This window comes from Cryptomeria japonica, chromosome 4 (genome assembly GCF_030272615.1).
Source record: "Cryptomeria japonica chromosome 4, Sugi_1.0, whole genome shotgun sequence".
NCBI classification, from domain to species: Eukaryota; Viridiplantae; Streptophyta; class Pinopsida; order Cupressales; family Cupressaceae; genus Cryptomeria; species Cryptomeria japonica.
In genome coordinates, this window is record NC_081408.1 from 623,787,693 (window position 1) to 623,804,484 (window position 16,792).

Consider the following 16,792-nt stretch of genomic DNA (forward strand, 5'->3'; position numbering starts at 1 on the left):
AGTTTAGAAGAACAATAATTAAACAATTAAGAATTGTTTAATTATAGGAAATGAGAAGAAGAAAATTAGTGCTAATTAAATAATGAAAATTATTTAATAAGTTTAGACAAAAAAGGTTAGTGAAAAGTGTCGTTGAAGACTTAGGACAATTTTCAGTGTCTACAATACATCTCAAAATGCAATCCATCACATAAAGGTTTTGCCATGTATTCAAAATGTTGTTCAGCGGAGGATACACGTGGGGCTTTTACAAAGTGTTCGTACATTTGTTTAAAGAAATTTATTGTGAAATTCATGTAGGTTGTTGAATACATATTCAAACCAATGATTTCAATCTTTTGGAACTATCCTAGCATGAATAGCACCTGGTTTTCCTTTTTTTCATTTGTTTTTATGATTTTGGAAGCATGCCAACACTTTTTTCTATTGTTTTCCTTTCTTCAGAGAGTCATTGTGTCATGATTTTTTTTGTAAATAATAAAAGTTCTCATATTTTCTTCAATGCAATGATAAATGTTAGGTTTTGGAATTATCTTATGTTTTGAATCTCATTTTTCAACTGTCTGAAAAGGCAAATTCCAGCACAAAATTATAGTGATTTTTTCCTTAGAAGTTATTTTTGTGTGGCAATAATGTTTAGTCACACAAAAGGTTTTGTTATTATTACAAATTGGGAATTTCATAATATGCATGTTAATTGCTTCACAGATTAATCTAATTAAATAATAGTTGTAAATATTTTTTTTATAAAATCTAAAGGCATTTCTTTTGCGACTATGCTTAAGAGAATCATAAGTTATTTGGTTTTCCTCAAAGGAATTATTTTCTTACAAGCTTAAAGATTGTGTATCATCATTCTTTAATCATTTCATTCATCATATATTCATATTTTTGTTTTCTCACAAATGTGGTATGAATAAACTTCATATGGAATTGTAAAGGTAAATTCCTTTTGTATCTTTATGATGGAGGTGTATATGGACATTAATTGTTTTCAATTTTGAAGTTATGTTGGAAGTGTATATAGACATGCTATTTTTTGAATTATTTAGTTATTTTGGAGCTTTAATATTGATGGATTTGTCAACATCTCAAATTTTTTAACCATTACAATATGCTTTCATTGTCAATATCAATTTAATTTATTACAGATTTATATATAAATAAAAATTGAAGAAGTACTTTTCACTTTTGTTTTTATTTTACTTTTATTTTAGAAACATAGTGTGTATTTTATATTTATATGTAATTTTGTTTCTATTTTAAAAATACTACCATTTATTGTTTTGGTATTTTAAAAAAAAATTAAAAATACATTAAATAATATATTTATATCTAACTTTTATAATAATTTTATTTATACACTTCAAAATTATGATGTCTTTATATTTAAAAATAAATGAACATTTTAAATAGTACATTGTACCTCTTATTGTTACTATAAATTACATTTCTCAATGCAAAAAAAATAAAATTATAAAATGTTTTAGATTATATCATTTACATAAATATTATCAGCTATTAGATCATTTCTCTTCACCTTAGAGGAAGTAAACCCATGTTATTATGTGAAGACATGGCACAATCTAACTTGTGCCTTAGAGGTTGCAAACATCTTTAAAATAGACCTAATAGAAGATAAAGAATGTAGAGAACTATTTTAATGGAATCATTCAAGGAATTTATTTAAATATGATCAACATATTAAAACAATTATATAGTCAAACAAATACAATAATAAAACAATAATACAATTAACATTTTAAAAATTAGTATAGCGAACTAAGTGTATTTACCCTACACAAGAGAGAGGACTCATTAATTGAACATGTTTGAAGGATTGTAATAACATTGTTTTTGTTGGTGTAAATAAATATTCATGATGGATATTATTACACTTTACTTAAGTTAACTTAGGATAATGCATCTCTTCATAGTTTGGATATGAGACACTTAGGGAAGTGTGCACATAGGGATATAGCTTGTAGGAGAAATTCCACCTTTTGATCTTGCTATTACACTCTACATTCGATGGGTCATCCACCGCTTGTGGAATATTATATTATTTCTCCTACCTACCCCTAATATTTCTTACCTACCCTTGTTTCTCACTAAGCCACATGTCATGATTGTGTGCTCGTATATCCATATGGCCTTGCCTATATAAGCAAGCTCATATTCATTGTATTGGTTAATCCAGTTGATCATTTGTATATTGATGATAATACAGTTTGTTCTTGTCATACTTTTGTCTCTCTTTTATACTTTTCATTGTGCCCTTGATCTTGGCAAAATCTCACATGGTATCAAAGCTATTGAGGCTTCATTGATTGGTTTTGGGAGACACTTTGGAAGGCTTCTATTTTCGGATCTGAGGTTTTGCACGTTTTGGAGGCATCCTAGAGCGTTTTAGACCTCACCCTTGCGTCCGGGAGGTTGGTTCCATAAAAATCGAGTATAAACTTGACCTATTTTGGCAAAAGTCGAATTTTGGGTGGAGAAATTTTTTGCCCAATTTGGGCGGTACGGTACGGAATTTTCGGACTTGGAAAAAAGAAAAAAAAATTCATTTTCTGCTGAAAAAAAAAAAAAGGGCATATATATATATATAAAGGGGTTTTTTCTTTTTGAAAAAAAAAACATAAAATTTTTTTTTTAAAAATATATTTGTTTGGGGGTCCGTAGACACCCCCCCCCCCTACCCGTCGTACTGTGTTTTTCGCAAGTCCGTGCAGATCCGCAGCAGCCTCAGCCACCGTGACCTGTCGGCCCCACCATCCGCTGTCCTCCAGCGATCCCCCCGACAACCCCGCTTCGGTGCCACCTCCTCGCACCGTCGTTCCCGCCGGCCCTCCGGCCCAGCCCCACCGCCTCCCACTGGTTCTCTGCTCCGGCAACTATCGGCACCTCTGCCGCCAGCCCCTCAGGCTCTGGGCCCCAACCCCACCACCATCCGACTGCCGCCAACAGACCGTCGGCAGACCTCCGCCTGCCACGTTGACAGCCAGGTCCACCTCCGCCTGCCACGTTGACAGCCAGGTCCACCTCCGCCTACCACGTCGCCAGTCGGGCCCACCTCCGCCTGCCACATCACCCGTAGGCCCAATCGCCTACCAAGTCACCTGCAGGCCCAGTCAGCTACCACATCAGCACTTTCTGCCCAGTCAGCATTTTTGGAAAAAATTTAGACCCGTCTCCATTGAGCAGTTTGGTTTTTTGGGTCAACTTTGGAGGCTCATAACTTGCTCAATTTTGCTCCTTTTTGGGTGCAATTTCTTTTTATTAGGGATAATTTTTCATGCTCTCCGTAGTGGTGTGGTTATTTTTTGATTTTGGTGCATAGAATTTTTAGAATTTTTGGATTCTCTCAATTGCACCTGTCCAATCGTCAATTTTGCAACTTTAAAGGCTTCGTTTGAGCTCATACGACCTCCTTTTCAAGTGCTATTTTTTTTTTAAAGTGCATATTGTTTTGTCTTCTTTCATAATCTATGATCAATTTTCAAAGATTTTGAGTGGATATTGTACTTTCAGATATTGGTCTTTTTTGGCCTACTTGGTACTTGTAATTTGCTTGGATCTTAGTTGTTTAGATCTCTTGCATTATTAGTTTGAGTCTCCCTTGGCCTCATTGAGGCAGTTGTAAACTTGAAATCAGAATTCCACCTTGCCATTTTTTGCAAGTGACCCATTGTACACGCACTCAGTATAAAGTGCCAAATCATCATTTTTTTATTTTTTTTTTGGGGGAAGGTGGGGGGGGGGTTTCTTTGATTGTGTGGAGGGGTGTCTTGTGTGATTGTGCCTCTCTTTCCTTATGCTCTTTCATTTTTGTTGCAATGAGTCCTCATAAATTTCCACCTTTAACTCCACATAATTATGCATCTTGTAAAATTAGAGTATGGAGCAAATTAATGGAAAAAGGTCTCACGTATTACATAGATGGAACAATAGTAGCACCACCTAATCCTAAGGCTGGTCCTAATGCTCAGTTAGAATGGCTCACTAAGAATTGCATGGCTCTTGAAACTTTGTGTAAGTATGTATCAGATGACCTCATTTTTCACATTGAGAAGTGTACTACAATCAAAGAGGCTTGGGATATGTTTCAGAAATTGTATGGTCAAGTTGATGAAATCAAAGGTTACAAAATTGACAATGAGCTCACCAACTTGGATCCCAAGAGTTTTGATACAATTCAAGCTTATGTCACCAAAGCAATTGAGCTAAGAGCAAAGCTTAAGGATTGTGGAATTATTTATAAAGTTATTTATTATTTATTATGGAATTGATATGTAAAAGATGTTAGGAAATATTTTTTTTAAGTTGTTTATTATTTATATTTTATAAAAGATATATATGTGTGAAAAAAGGTATTTCTAAAATCTTTTAGATGTTTTTAAAAAATATATCTTTGTATGTATATACTTTTTAATTTTTCAATAATTATTTAAAGTATATATTTTGTTCCTACCACGAAAACTATAGGCAAGGGACTATTTTTAACTAATTATTAATAATTCTTTTCTTTTTTTTAAAATCAAAGTTATAATTTTTTTATCAAAAAAGATTTATATTTGTTTTAAGTACAGACAAATTCTATAACAAAACATATTAAAATGTTGAATTTAATTCAATGTTATTGGTAGATACTTTTGCCATGATTAATAAGGAAAAATTAGATTTTATATATTTAAACAAGAAAATAGAAAATATTAGCAGACACTATTATTGTATCACATAACACAAGATTTAAAAAAATCCACCAAGAAAAGAGGCCAAGAATGTATTAAATTTAAATAGCAATGTGGCGACACTTGTGTATTAGTGAACAATCTTAACAAATCCAACTCTTCATCTCGTTCTTACAACCTATTTATTGCATTCCTCATTTTTTAGCTATGTAGCTATGGTTTTTTTTAATTAAAAAATCAACAAAAGAAGGTGGTTGACCTTATACAAAGATAGGCCAAAAAGGGTACTTACAATTGGTCAAGAACAAACCATTGACAACACAGACCATAACAGACCACTTCCAGCACACTATCAGAAAATCTAGCAACCCACATCAAGGGTGGGTAGAAATTTCACCCACAACTTGAGGAAGAGTTTGGGAAGAGAAGAAAGAAAAATCTTTCCTTCGTTGATGAACAACAATCCAAGCAATAATATCATTTGGAACTCCATCACAAATAGGAGAAAGAGGAGAAGTCCCCTTAGTCAGACCGATAGCACAAGGAGAAGAATGTTGAACTAGAAACACATCATCCACCAAAGGCTGGAGAAAAACAAGAGTTACAGGTAGAGTATGGTCTACTGGGCAAGAGGAAGTCACACAAACATCAACAAGTGACTAGTATCCATATGGCTAGAAGAGGCCACAACAACAGGAAGAAGCAGTGTAGTATCCATACAGCCAAAAGAGGCCACAACAACAACAAAAGGAAAAACATCATCCAAGGAAGAATCATAAGCATCTTGTGAAGGGTAATTAAAGGAAGAATCAAAAGCCAGGACAATTTGGTGATCACCATTAGCGTCTTTATACCAAGTGGTAGTGCCTTTATGATTACGAAGATTCAAAGAATCAAAAAGTCTTCCAGTTAATTCTTTTTTTTTCTTAGGTGGAGTTTTTGTATACAGTACTTTCTTTTTTGTACCCTTTGTTATTGATGTCAAAGGGGGAGTGAATAACTGTGTATAATATATGTAGATAGTTTATAGAGAAGGACAGTTTTTGTATATGCTATATTAGTTATCATGGTGCCATCAATGACAAAGGGAAAGATTGTTAGGATATTGTTATTGATGTCATTGATGCTTTTGTGATTTGGCAACATGAGTCCAGCATATTCTAGTTCAAGCCCCACAAGCTCCAGTATTCCCTTGGGTCCAACATATTCCTTTTTGGGTCTACATTGCTCTGCAATACCATATGTCTTTGTAATATTTTGAGAACTTGTTTTGTATTTGGTCTAACATTTATATCTAATATTTCAGGTGCTATTGTTTTGTTGTGGCACAGTTATGGGTCTGGTAATATTGTACCCTCCTTACTGGCATAGTGCGGCATGAAGGTTTTGATCTGGTCCCCTCTGGAATCATCAATAATTTATTAGATTTGATCAATCACGTATATTCCTTGATGTATGGAGAAGCTCTTTTATGCTTTGGCCGACTTCTCTGGTATGATAAGATTTGTTGGGTAGTAGTGTGTAAAGGCTTTTGGGCTAACCTTTACTTCAGTCAAGCCGACTTCATGAAGACATAGTTTGATATATATAAATTTTCTTTGCGAAGGATGTACACATGATCTTTTGATCACTATATGTGATCTACAATGAATGTGAAAGTGATTATGTACACTGAATGTTAATGTGAAAGTGATTATGCACCTCATTGGAACTGTAACTCATGCATATGATAGATACAATATTAACAGTTCATATTTTTTAATATTGGCTACAAGGCATCCTCCTATAGTGAGTCGTTATCCTCCGGGCAATGGGCCTATCTGATAGTGAGCAACCATGTATTGTTGTAACCAATTACATAATATTAGGAGCTAATCCTCTTAGTGGTTTTTCCCGTCTTGGGTTTTCCACGTATAAATTATGGTGTTATGTAGTGTATTGTGTTCTTGCTTATAGTTCATTTTAATTTTGCAATTTAGTTATGTTATGTGGATGGTTGATTAAAAGTTTTAATAAGTTCAAGGGAATACAGATTCGCCCCTCCCCTCTTAGTATTATAGATGTTCAATAGTGTTATTTTTAGAATTAGCCATATTTGACCTAAAAATGTGAAGCACTTAGATATTGAATCTTGAAAAAAGTTAGCAATATGAAATGGCCTCGAAGTCTAGTTTCCCAATATGTAATTTATTTAAATACCTAGATGATAGAAATTGGCATTCAAAAGGGATTTCTAAAAACCATTGTTTAGAAATTGTCTATTTCAAGACCATACCATACACGTGTACAACCACTGGATATTTGACCAAAATAAAAGTTTTTCTTAACCCTCTTGGAAAAAGATCTGTAAGTCACTGAAGATTGCTCGGGATATTTTTTAAAACATTTTATTGAATATTTTTTTTTTAATTGGCCCTAATTGTTGTTTTAAAAACCCCTCATGTGTGACCACCATAATTAGACATAAACTTATCATTTTTTGAATTCTTTTCATTATAAAGAGAATTTTGAGTAGATTGGTGCCATATATTTTTTTTCAAAAAAAAATTAAAAGGTTATTAAATAAATAAGTAAACCTAATATTTCAAGTTTTTGGACCAATTTCATTACAAATTAATTACATATTTGAATTCTAGTACACAATGTAATCTATAGTGGGTATTAATTTCGTACAAAAATCTTTAAAAAAGGGCATTAGACATATTCCAGAAGTTTATAATTTTTTATGTCATTGATCCAACCTTGTACTTGCAAGTCCAAGGCTAAGGGTTGAGCTTTCCATGACTATCCTGATCCGAAACCCAATGTACAGGGCGAACTTAGTTTTCAAATTTTAAATAATAGGGACTCATTCTAGAGTAGGTCCCTATTATTTAAATGTAATGGGTTGCCCATTATTAAAAGTGTGAAAATGAGTTTATAGGAACTTTAAAAAAAAAAATTACAAAATAGGGCCCCATTATTTAAAAAAAATATACTTTAAAAAATAGGGCCTCATTTTGTGAATTTCTAGAAAATGAGTCCCCCTTTCTAGCGACATTTTTCCTCATGAGAAAACTTTCTTTGAATTGGTACTCATCTTCTTGCACTTTCCTGGGAACTTTTGTAACAACCTGACTTGTTCTCTTTATTATAATTTTTTTTTGTTTATTTTATCTTTCAAAACTTGACAGAAGTTGCAAAAGGGGTTTCTCGTTTGTTTGAAGTGTTTGCATTGCCAAAAGAAGCACAACAATAAAGTATCTTGCAACAATAAACTATTCAGAAGTGATTGCAATACTCATAAATTCAATGGGCTAAAAATTCTATATATATTTGTAAATCTAAATATTTAGTTTCTCTCTAAAATAAAGACAACCCAGTTCATTAAATATCATCTAATATCAAAATCACACATACCCACAAAATGTGACTTTTTTTTTTTTCTAGAACTACCCACAAAAACACCCAAATGGCACTCTAAATTAGATGCATCTAGAAATGCATAAGTCTAATTTTGAACTAAAATCAGCCAAAATATACCAAATCACTATAGCAGTGTGTACTATAGAAAAATTACTATAGTAGCGGTAATGTAGCACAACATTGTAGAAAACTCTAAAATCTTCCATTTTCCTTCTTTTGTTGTCATAAATATCCTCAAATCTGCTCTAACAAACTTATCTAAATCTACCCTAAGAACTCGGTGGATCAAACTGTAGATATCAAACCAATAATGAAGCCCCATTGTGTTTCCTGAATGAAATCACCAAAAAATCCTCCAAACTATGTCTCTCAATAGCATAGAGAATATCACTTATGAGGGATTTCATCCTCACAAACCCTTGAAAGAACTCTCTTGTAGACAAACTTCTGAAATCTACAATTAAGCATGCCAAATGAACTTCACTAGTTTGCTTTAATAACAATCTCAAGCGGCCTCACTCTTTCCATCAGTCAATGTGGGATAAATAAAGTTACTTTTTAGTTTTCCTAATGTGGAGTACAAAATAATAAAGGCCTCATTCAATTCTTTTAAAATAAATCATCTTTACTTTATATCTGGCCCTTTAATAATAAATAACAATAAAGTTAAATCTTTTAATTTAACTTTATTAAATAACAACTTTATCATTATTTTATTTAAACCCACTGAGCTATATGAAATTGAGTTGCTCATCAAAACTAAAACCATCGACTATCCTCAAAATTGTTAGCCTACTAAATGACTCTATTGGTGCCCATAACTGACTTACTATAAATAGACAGTATGCAGAAACTACACCAAATCACCTCGAAATTGCCTAAAACTAAAACTATCTAAGAACAAATGTCCCCAAGATCCCTTAGATGTCCTGGTTAGCCTACGGGACCATATAAAAATGGGCTAATGACAAAATTTATCGAATATGCTAGAAAGGGGACATTACAACTTTCCATTGGAGAGAATGGATTATCAAGGGACTTACTACCCCAATTGAGAAATAGAATACATACACAACAAATCTATTCCACAATCTAGCATAGATCATGTGTAAACACTTATCTCTTTGGTAACATCTCTTCCAACATAATTGACAACCTCACAAATTCACGTCGTAATCCCACAATAATCATTTATACCAATTTCATTTCAAACAAGAGTATCACCACTTATCTCTCAAAATATGCAAGTAATCTCAACAAGGTTTCCCTCATCCAACTCAAAACCACAACAAATGCCTAGGCTTACAATCTATAGGGTGGAATCTGACAAAGAAGTAATATTAAAACACTATCTCAAAGCTTCACAAGCTTATAAAAAATTATATTTCTAAAATGAAAGTAAAAAATTCCAATCCCCACATCTTTCCTTTAGAAAAACACAAAATGCAAAAACAGAAAAAAAATCATCTCAAATACAATTAAACCATCCAACATCCAATTACTCTTTCAATCTCAATAAACATGCACCATTTCACAAAATAAAACAATGAAATATACACAAGCCTACTTCCTAACTCTAACTTGTGCAAATGGTGGAAAAAGCTCCATTCCTTCCAAGAAATCTCAAGTACCTTCACAATTCTCTCTTAAAATCACACTCTCTCCCAATTGTCAAATTCAAATTTTACAAATGAAGATATACTAGCATACTTGTATATTTAAAAAATAATGTAAAATGCGCCAAAAGAAATCTTATAATGCAAGAGCGTCATCTATAAAAATTAATTGATTTCTTAAAATCAATTAATTATATATTTGATATGTAATAATGTAATTATTATTAAAATTAAAAATTAAAATAAATTAAACATATAACTGTTTTTTAGATTGAAAAATATAATCCCTTCTATATTATTTTCATTGCACCTTGAAAAAAAATAAACAATTGTACTAACTCAGATAATATAAAAATTAAATTTAGAGATTAGAAATTTAAAATTAGAAAACTCTTAATTAAACATTAGATTAAATTATGTTATAAACGTCGATAAAAAGTTTAGAATTTAAAAGTTTTTAATTAAAATAATCTAATATTAATATTAAATGCATATAAGTTTAAAATTCTTAAGTTCTATAGAATACAAAAAATTTGAAGGTCAAGGTGATAAAATTAAAAATTAATTAATAGAGGGTATTAGTTTGTACTAAGTTTTGGAAGTGACTATGCTGCCACATAAAAACCAAGTTATGTAAGGGACACAAGTGACGAGGTAATGGAATACATGGAAGGGTTTACCCTCTGGGATGTCTTTAAGTGCTACGCTTCTTTGGAGGCCTCAAAATCGAGGCTTCTGCAATAGCGCTTGCTCGCGAACATCAATTCTCCAAACATGGAGCTCATATTTACTTTTGCTCACAGGTTTCTGCAAACTGCAACCTCTCCGTGCTGGCGGATTTGAAAAGGGATCCAACAGCCAAAAATTGAAACATATAATGAAAATCATAGAGATTAAATAGTTGAGATCATCTATTAACTAGCACCTGCACTGTTAATTGAATAGTGAGATATAATTTTGGAAATATATTGGTTGGCAGAAAAATCGTAAGAAATGAAAATTGCTTTTGTTACGAGTAGCTATTTACAATGTAAGTAAATTGATTTTGAAATGTGAAAAAAATTGAAAATGAACAAATTCAAGTTAATTTGAACTCAACATTTTATTATAACCAATGAAAACGGTTAACTTAAAAATTGATTACATTGAATACAAATTTTGTTAACTGAAAGATTGATTACATTGAATACAGATTTTGTATATATAATTTCAAGGATATGTAGTCTTATTCATTTATTTCTAGGCAACCCTTATGTACCATATTCAAGAATATGATATTTTTTAATTAATAGATGACATTTCCTATAGTCATTTTGTCAAATAGTTTGTATGCATTTTCCATGCTAATACATATTGAATCTATGTTTTTTGGTGGCAATGTTTATTATTAAGGCTATTCATGTGGTGTATATCCCTAACATAAAGAATTAGCACATTGAACACTATGTAAGCATACTTGTTGATGTTTACAAGGTGTCTTTAAATTTTGCATACTTTAGGAAATTTAGGATACAATTTGTATGGTATACAGTAAAAAAATTATTTATCTTTTTAAACTACATATATAAATTTTATTGTATTGGATATAATTCTTCTCAGTTTGATCATTCATGTTATACAACCATTTCTTCATTTAATAAATTTCACCCAAGAGTATTTAGCCTTGCAAGGTGGTCCTTGTTGATTCACAAGGGATTCCACGTGCCTTTTATTTCATATGAAATCTACTCCTATATTTTATACATTACATTAATGTTTATGTTATTGACAAATTAAAGCCAAAAAGTTGCCATCATATTGCATTATGAAAGATATTTATACAGCAGTATGATTGCAACAGTGTGCTTTATCTGCTAATCATGGGTTTAACAAAATAACAAATACTTGCCTAAATAGACTAACAATCCATAACAAATTACAAACAAATAAACAAACCAAACAAATCATACCAGAATGATGTAATAACCAACATTCCCCACTTATTATATCATTTCTTTAAAGTACTAATAAGAGAATCCTGAAAAGTTTCAAACTTCACATGTGCAAGAGGCTTGGTGAAGATATCAGCACGTTGTTCTTGTGTAGACCAGAACTAGAGTTGAATGTTGTGTTGTTGAACATGTTCTCGAATGAAGTGACAATCAACTTCAATATGCTTGGTCTGTTCATGAAATACTGACTAACGAACAAGATTGAGAACACTCTTATTGTCACAATAGAGGACTGTAGGTTGGTTTTGTGGTAGCCCCAATCCTTCTAATATGTGATGTAGCCAAACTGCTTCACAAACTGTTGAACTTTCTACATGATATTCCACTTCTATTGAGGAATAAGCAACTGTGGGTTGCTTCTTACTTCCCCATGAAATAGGTCCTAAACCTAGGAAGAAAACAAATGCAGATTTGAATTTTCTATCATCAATAGAACCTACATAGTCTGCATTTTTGTTTCTTGTAAAGAAGAATTGATCATTCTTTTTATATTCTAAAACATGATCCATTGTACCATGTATATACTTTAAGACCCTTTTTGTTGCACTCCAATGGGACATTTTTGGTTCTTACATGAACTTGATAGATAATTAATAGAAAAACTAATGTCTAGTCTAGTATAAGTCAAGTAAATCAAACCTCCAACCATTTGACGATAGAGAGTTGCATTCGCCTGAGAAGAAGTTTTAGTTGTAGATAATTGTAAACTTGATTTCATAGGTGTAGACATGGGTTTGGAATCCATCATTCTGAATTTCTCAAGTAGTGTTTTGGCATATTTCCTCTATGACACAAAGATATGGTGTTTTGTTTGTAATAGTCCAAGATCTGTCATATCAAAAGCCTTCTTGAGATCATTCTTGGTTGTTTCAACCATTTCTTCTGAGATACCTGTGACAACCAAGTCATCAACATATACATTAATGATCACAATATCCCCTCTTGATCTTTGAGGTAGAGATTTGGATCATATGGATGCCTATTGAAACCATGTTTTAGAACATGCTCATCAATCTTGATATACCAATCTCTAGGAGCCTGTTTGAGACCATATAGGGAATTGATTAGCTTGCACACCTTTTCTTCTTTACCAAGTGCAATATATCTCTCTGGTTGGGTCATATAGACCTCTTCTTTAAGGTCTCCATTAAAAAAGGCACCTTTTTACATCCATTTGGTATAATTTTCAACCAAATTGGGCAACTAAAGCCAAAAATCATTTTAATGGCTTTTATCTTTGCAAAGGGAGAAATGTTTTCCTAATAGTCTATCCCTTCTTTCTAGGCATAAGCCTTGGCTACAAGCTTAGGATTATGTTTATCTATGCTACCATTTTATTTATACTTGGATTTAAAAATCCATTTACAACCAATAGCTTTCTTACCAGATGGTAGATCAACAAGCTCCCAAGTGTTGTTTTTCATCAAAGATTGATACTCTGCATCCATTGCCTCTTTCCACTTGAGGCTTTGACTCTAGTGCTTTCTTAACATTATATGGCTCAAAATTTTCAACAATTGTAGTCATTAGAGATAAGTTTACCTCATTGCGAGCCAAGTTGTGAGTCCTTGGACTTGAAGTGGAAATGTATGGAAATCCATCTATCTTTGCATCTCGAATGGTACTAGTGTGCCACTTTGGTAAAGGTTTTGTGATATTGGTGGGTGTTGATTAACTATCAACGTTTCCATCATTTTTACCATCCATGTTGAACATAGGAGCACTGTCTATAGCACGTGATGAAGTGGGAAAACTTGACTCTCTCTTCTCATAAAAAATTACATCCCTACTAATGTAAATCTTCTTTGTCTTGGGAACCATGAGAAGATATGCCTTAAATTCAATACTATATCTAGGAAGAATACATTGTATTTACTTTTCATCAAGCTTCTTCCTTTCTTGTTTAGGAATATGCATATATATTTAGTGTAATGTCCCCGATATAATTAAATATTCAACTTAAATAATTTATTGTACAGCCCCGTACTTCATAATATATCTCGGGCCCCTTTTATTAATTAGTTAGTTATAAACTTTTTGGTGTTGGCCCATTTGTAATCCTTCACGAAACTTCCTGGAGCCCATATATATGGCCGAGTTAGTCATTGTTGTAGGTATGCAAATTTGGTATTTTTCTTTGTTGTGTGAATTCTTGTTGGAGTTTTGTTATCTGCCATTTCAGAGGTGAAAGACCCTCCCTACTTGGTATCCACAGTTTCGGTGGGATTCATCCCTCACCCTATTCTGCTTCTGTTTGGAGTGTGAAATTTGTTGTGCGAATCTTATCAATATAATTTCTCTTTGTATGTGCGAATCTTCATCTAAGTTTCTTGTGTCTAGCATAACAATAAGTCATTTCATGCCTCTGTACAACATCAAACAGACAAAGTATCCAGAGGCCTTTGAGGGCGGAACTCAGTAGGTATTCACCCATCGTACAGACCCTTACTGTACACCCTATATGGTCGAACAACATCTACCAACGGGTATTCACCCACTATACGGCCACTACCATACACCCCGTATGGCCGAACGACATCTACCGTACACTCACCCAATACTCACTGTACAGTCAGGGAGGGTATATTGTACAAACATCAAGGGAGCGAACCATACGGTCATCACAAGGAGCACACGTGTGATCATCATTATATGAGGAGTAGTGTCTAAAGGCACTATACAGCGTAGGGAACATTACAGTGGTATCAAAGCTAGTGATCTTGCTAGCCTGTCGGGTAGTGGATGCAGGTGTACACCAGAAGGAGGTACCATTCTGCTAATAGAATGGGGGAACCACAGGATCCTACCAATGAAGTTATATCACTGTTAAGGGAGCTGACCAGAAGCCAAGCTCAACTCAATGAAATAATTATGAGGGGAATAACGACAAAAAATCATAGAGGATACATTGTGACAATTGGCCGTAGGTAAAAGAAATGGAGATCATGACGATAATTCGGTCACTAGAAGGTCAAACCCACAGCGCTCCCATTTCTAGCCACTAATGCTGACATTTCCCCAGAGAACAGAAGCACCCTGCAGGGAGAAAGAGGCCACTTTCTAGGATTTGCAAGAACAACTGAATCAAGATTGGAAGGATGCAAATCTTGAGGGAGATATATCCTTCAAGGATTATGTTGAACTCCAGATGAAATGCTCAGGCGGTAGAAGTCGTGGCTACTACAACTATGATATCAAACACAAGGTTGGTAAGATTAATTTGTCATCCTTTGATGGGATCGAAGCAACCTCGGCATGAGATTGGGTACAAAAAGTAGATACCTACTTCCAGCTCAACCCGATGCCTAAAGATGAAGCTATCAAATTTGCAGTACTTCACCTGGAAGGAGTCGCTCATGAATGGTGGCATCATGGAACGGTCACCCTCGACCATGATCAAATAACTTCATATGCAGAATTCACGGAGAGGCTTATAGATCGTTTTGACGGAAAGGACCCAGAACTCAACTTCAAGGAACTAGCTATAGCCGAATTTCACTTTGGTTCTATTGCCACTATAAGCTCATTTGAGTAATCACACTCAGCAGCATCTGATACAATAGGCATATCATCATGCTGATCTGAAAAGTTGTAATTCTCACCAATAGCTCTTAGCAGATGGTGAACCTCATGCATAGAAGGCCTCTCCTTGTCTGGAGAAAGAACACAGTTAGTAGCCACTTCCAGAACTTTTGTACAGGCTCTGCATCATATTCCCTGCCAACCAAATCTTTGTCGATGGTTTCCTGAGCATTACCATGTTTTGAAAGATTACTGATCCAATCTACTAAATTACCCTTGAAACTTTCATGTACATTTTCAACTTCAACAGGTTTCTGCCTAGTAACCAACTCTAGAAGAACAACCCCAAAACTAAAGACATCCCCCTTCAAAGTGGCAACCAAGGTGCGCATGTATTCTGGCGCTACATAACCCAAATCGCCAAAATCACCATTGACAAATATGCTAAGATGGGTCTCTAAAGGATTTACCAACCGAGAAAGCCCAAAGTCTGTTATCCTCGGTTCATAATATTCATTCAATAATATACATTTAGAACTTACATTGCTATGGATTACCCTAGGGTTGCAGCTATGGTGAAGCCAAGCCAATCCTCTAGCTGCAGCAATTGCTATTTTTAACCTTTTGGGCCAATCTATACTATTACCATCTGGCTCAACAACATGAAGTTTTTCGTCCAAGGGTCCATTAGGCATGTGCATGTAAACTAGAAGCTTCTCTCCTTTTGCAACACAGTAGCCAAAAAGTGGAACCAAATTTCTGTGACGCATTTGCCTAGAGTAATCATTTCAGACTTGGATTTCTTGTTAGTCTGTGCAGATGGTTGCAACCTTTTGATTGCTAATAGAGAACCATCGGTCTTTCCGTTCACTTTGTTCGACTTACATACAGGCTCGCTGGGACGTTGTAGCTGAAGCAGTACATAGCACAACTGGCAACATTAAATGAAATTTACTGCTATTTATTAGCGGCAATCTTTCACCCTTCGATTTGATAGAAGGCAAATGCCCGGTGACTTGAAAATGGTTTTTTAGCTAGCTACTGCAATCAATAAGGAATAAAATTGTTTTCGGGCGTGAGACAATTTTTCGATCCAAAATTCTCATACAATAAATTCTATCGGATAAAAAGTTGAGATCATCTTGTTTACTGTAATGCAAACACTAATTGCTAATGGACGCTCCATTTCCATCTATCTGCCCATCGTTACTGCCAGGGAGGACATCAAACACGTGTAAGAGAGGTTTTCGTTTAGAAAGATTGATTACATCCTTCTACGACTGATAAACGCCAACCACTTCCCAAATCACGCGAGAGGTTATAAAAAGGAGTGTAATGTCAATCCCCTCCATCTAAGGGGGTGCATCCACACTACAACTCTCCAACTCATGCACCCAACCCTCTTTTAAAATAATAAATGACCGTGTTCACTCTCTGAATATAGGGGGAAAGTTTTTTTTATTGATAAAAGGCATAGTCAGATTGATATATTGATTCAAATGAAAATTTACAGCATGAACTTCACATTTCCTAAAAAAGCCCAAGGGCCTAAAGACTGAAAATA

At 33.8% G+C, this 16,792-nt stretch overlaps 1 pseudogene; it reads right to left on the reverse strand.

Moving 5' to 3' along the window:
- Positions 1–15,199: 15,199 nt before the first annotated feature.
- On the reverse strand, positions 15,200–16,414 carry LOC131079102 (probably inactive leucine-rich repeat receptor-like protein kinase At5g48380; annotated as a pseudogene).
- Positions 16,415–16,792: the final 378 nt, after the last annotated feature.